Below are 5,000 nucleotides of genomic sequence, written 5' to 3' on the forward strand. Positions count from 1 at the left end.
TAGAGAGGAATTTCATGCACAAATAATACCCGAGTTGATAATTTTACACGATACTTTATTCTCTTAAGTTTGCAAGGGCACCCTTAATTATGATTACGTTATGTTACTAAGAAAAAGCCCTCAGAAAATGGTACTTGGTTTGGCACACATGTTGGCACCTGCCATTCCTTACGTGACACACTCGCTAGGCCTCCGAAACTAGACTGTCCTCCTATGGGCAATTTCCCAAACGCCCATAAAGGGGCATCGCGATGCCTGATCAATGATTGGTTGTTTTGACCCGAAAGCCTCATAACAACCAATCGGGAGAGGGTTTGGTGACGCCAAGCCCAAACTAACCTGTAACCGTCCTTTTTGTAGTGCCAACCAAGCCACAGCGTAACCGTTCTTCCTCTAACAGAGGGGAAAAATCCGTTGACACTACACTTAGCCCGACCAGTAACGACCAACTTTACTATGATCAGTTCATCACTCCCTCCCCAGATTTTACATCCCGTAAAATTCACACTTATTATTATCTTTTTTTCTAACTTTTTTTTTTAAATAACTTTTCTATTTTTTTTCCACTGGAACAAAAAAACTTTCTTTCTCCACTTCCTTTTCTCTTTACATTGCCGCTGAGTATCATTCTCTTCGGGTGCATGCAAAAATTAAAATTAAGATCAGAGGGCCGGTTGACGTGTTACAATTGCAAGTTACACAAAGATGAATGTCACGCCCACAATAGGTCATACAGAAACACAAAATTCAGGTTTAATACATCATCACCGAAATTTGGAGCATAAAATCAGAAAAATAATCATGTTTTACCAAGTTTCTTCAAGGCAATAAAATTTTTATATGAACCGACAAATCATTACATACACAAAATAAAGAAAATTATAAAAAACCAAGAGAAATCAAAATGAATAACTTCAATTCCAACACCCTATTACACATTTACCATTATAAGAAAACCATTCCTAACACATCCGTGACACTGCAACAAGGAGCAAATTCAAACAGTGAATAATAATAAAAAAAGAAAAATACTTATCAATAACCGAGCAATATTATTTCTTCTGAAAACAAAAACATAAGTAATGATGTTCAATTTTCAACCCATGATTAGCAATTACCTGTAACAGCACTGAAAACCTCCACAGAGACAAATTAATTTTTTTAGATACAGTATAACAACATTGACAACACACATCAAACCATTGGTAACAACAAAATAAGTATCAATATAGGGTAACGAAATTTGAATTAATTTCAACACAAACAAAAATGCAACAGAAATGTCTCAGTATGATGAATGATATACTCGTGATATACTTGGAACAAAACCAAAAAAAACGAAACAAAATTTAATCCATCTTTTCACAAAACACTTGGAGTAACATACACAAAATAAACCTGATTCCGTGACCTCAATCACCTTGTGGTAGACACTATCTCATGGCCCATGTCCTCTCGCACTCTCTCGTGCTCGAAAGACGGCACGGGCACACGCTTGTGTCTCTTCCTCACTTTCCTCCCCCAAGTAGCTAGGTAGCCCAGGGTAAGGTGGTACCGGCTTATTCAAATACCACACCAAGTTATCCTCTCGGACCGGGCGCATATGCGAAAGGTGATACTCGACTTTGGTCCAGGTCCGGATGTATTAGATGACCGCCATATCGGCTTTAATTTCTTTTACACGATACGGTCCAACATATGAGGCTTCCAGTTTATGCTTTCTCGGTTGCAACCTTTTAAGATAGATTCTGTCCCCTACCTGTATATCAGACGATCGCGTTCGGAAACGCTGATCGTATTTCGTCTGATACTTCTCATTGGCCCTCAGCAAGTACTTTTGGGTTATCTGCAACACTCTCCGAGCCAAATTACACATCATCATCCGGTATTGTTCTGTGTTGTATAATGGTGTGGGGGTCCATGACAACGGTATATGGCAGCACAGGGTCCTGCGCAAAGAGCATAAAAAACAGGGTATCCCTAATAGAGCCATTATATGCCGTATTTAGGGCGAACTCCGCCCACGGCAACATTTCCACCCACTGGTTTGGGTTGTCCCCCACAAGATACTTTAAAATATTTGTCACCTCTTGGTTAGGGGACTCGATGAGCCCATTTGCTCATGGCCGATAAGAGGCGATAGTGAAATGATCTATTTTCATGATCTGGGTTACCGCCTTGCACACTTCATTCACAAACTCTACCATTGTCACTTATCAATGTACGTGGACATCCGTACCTCACTATGAAGGAGCACAACGCCTTCGCAACCGACACTATGGTTTTGTCCACCATTGCATATGTGTGTGTGAAGCGTGTGAATGCATCAACAAACACACACACGTACTTAAACTGCCCGTCACCGGGGGGGAATGGACCCAGGACGTCCATATGCACTCTATTAAATTTAACAGGCACTATTGACCATTTTCTGGTCTTTGGGATCACATGGTTGTGGTTCCGCATAGTGTTACACACATGACACTTATTAATAAACCTAACAATGTCTTTCTTCATCCCTAACCAAAAAAATGACTCTCTGGCCCTTCTCAAGGACCTCTCTATACCTACATGTCCTGCGTAAGGACTTACATGAATTACCTGGATGGGTTTCCCTATCAAAGAGGAAGGAAGAACAACGCGAGATCGGATATCTCCCAGTCTCTTCTCATATTTATAAAATAGGATATTGTCTTCGATGAACACATCCATTCGCATGAGCACGAAATCCGGGAGCTTTTTACTTGCATCTCTCACACACTCTTTGACCTGCTCGATCCAAGTTTCAGATTTTTTTCCAGCAACAAGCTCACCCACACTCCAGCCACACAAATCAACCACACACTTATTCACGGGGCATTCTCTCTGAGTTCCCCCCGCGGAACTCCCAGCATTCACATACTCCGGACAGTCCTCGTCCTCTCTCTCTCTCGCACTAGAGTGGTCAAGATCTTCCCGTTTTCTATGCGCTTCTCCCACAGGTGTATTTGAATCTGAACTCCCCTGTTGTTTTTCCTTCCGCCTTACATACCTAGTTGTTACTGCCGCTATGGTGGTCCTGGAGAGAGCATCTGCTACTTTATTTGACTTCCCCGCAATATGCTCGAAATTCACAATATCAAATTCTAACAACCGCTCAATCCACCGAGCTTGCCGAATATTTAACTCCCCTTTTTTTAACAAGTCTCGCAACGGCCGATGAAATGTATTTATTCTAATTTTATGCCCAAGCAAAAAGTAGCGGTGTCTCTCCAGCATCCATAGAATTGCCAATGCCTCTCTATCGAAGGTACTGTATCTAACCTCTGGTCCCTTTAAAGCTCGTGAAGCGAAACAAATAGGCCTCTCATTCCCTTCATCATCAACCTGAGAAATGACTCCGCCGATCGCGATCTGACTCGCGTCGGTCGTTACCAAAAACGGCCGATCGAACCTTGGATAAGCCAACAGTTCGTCGCTCGTAAGTGCATTCTTTAATGTGTGAAAAGCAGCTTTTTCTCTTTCTCCCCACTGAAACTCGGGCCGCTTCCTCAATGAATCTAGCGGTCGTGCTATGTGACCGAAGTTCTGTATAAACTTACGGTAATAGCCAGCAAGCCCGAGAAAACTGGCTACTTCCTTAGCGTTTTTTGGCTCTGGAAATTCCATGATTGCAGCTACTTTATCGGCACAAGGCCTTAGGCCTTCGGGTGTTACTATGTGCCCTAAAAATTCTACTTCTTGTTGAAAAAATTTACATTTGTCTAAATTGATCTTCATCCCCTGACGTCTCAAGGCTTCTAACACTTGTATAAGATTTTTTTTCATGCTCATCTGCCGTAGCCCCAATTACAATTATATCATCCAAATAGACAAAAACACTATGTCCTAATAATGAAGCTAATACACACATCATCACACGAGAAAAAAGGGCAGGAGCATTCTTCAATCCGAAAGGGAGATAATTATACTCAAACAATTGATCATTTGCTATAAAGGCCGTTTTTTCTTTACTTTCGTCATTTAAGGGAATTTGGTGATACTCGGACTTTAAATCTAACATAGACAAAAACCTGCTTTCCCTGACTTTAAGTAACAGTTCCTCAATAGAGGGCAAAGGGTATGCATTATCCTTGGTAACAGCATCTATCCTCCTATAATCTACGCATAACCGAAAAGAACCATCCTTCTAACGAACCATCACAATTGGAGAGGCCCAGGGGGACAAGCTTTCTCGAATCGTACATTGCTCTTTTAATTCATTTATTTCTCTTTCAATTGCCTCTACATGACATATGGGAGTCCTATAAGGTTTAGAACGAATTGGGGGATGACTGCCAGTCTCGATGTTAAAAATGGAAACTTAGTAATTCTCCCTGGGGGTTCATCTCCAACTGCAATTACGTCCGCAAAATTCTCTACAATAACTCCTACTCTCTTATAAAAGTTAATTGGGGTTGCTCAAACAGCGGTTTGACGGAGCTTTCTCAGCCTGTCCCCACCGGGACCTTGACCATGGAAAGACAAGGTCACCAGTGTCCGTTCGGCTGTCACAAATGAACATAACTCAAAATCGCAGACTGACTCATTGCCTAAGTGGAACCAATGGGTACTTACATTTATAAAGGGAATTTCAACCTTTCCTTCTGTAATGGTGGTGACTCCTGGAGACATGAAATCCTGCCACTTTTGATGTGGTTTTACGTACACTAGGTCACCTTCGCGCATTTCTGGTGCGGGTGCCACTGATAGGGAGTAGAGGGTGGAGGGGGGATTGATTCACCTGCCTCCGGCCCGGCAGGAACCGCCCCTGCTATCCCCTTAGCAGTAAGGGCGACCCTAACTCGAGGCCGAGTTTCCCCCATAACGGGTATCTGTCTCTTCTCCTGGTCCCACTTTCTACCTCACTTCTAGCCCCTCCCCATCGGGGCCCCGTATTGTCATTTGTTTCTCCTTGATGAAATTGATTCCCAGAATAATGGGAATATCCCCCATATTTATTGTCGGGATGACATAGAAGG

Source organism: Palaemon carinicauda, chromosome 12 (assembly GCF_036898095.1).
Source record: "Palaemon carinicauda isolate YSFRI2023 chromosome 12, ASM3689809v2, whole genome shotgun sequence".
Taxonomy (NCBI): domain Eukaryota; kingdom Metazoa; phylum Arthropoda; class Malacostraca; order Decapoda; family Palaemonidae; genus Palaemon; species Palaemon carinicauda.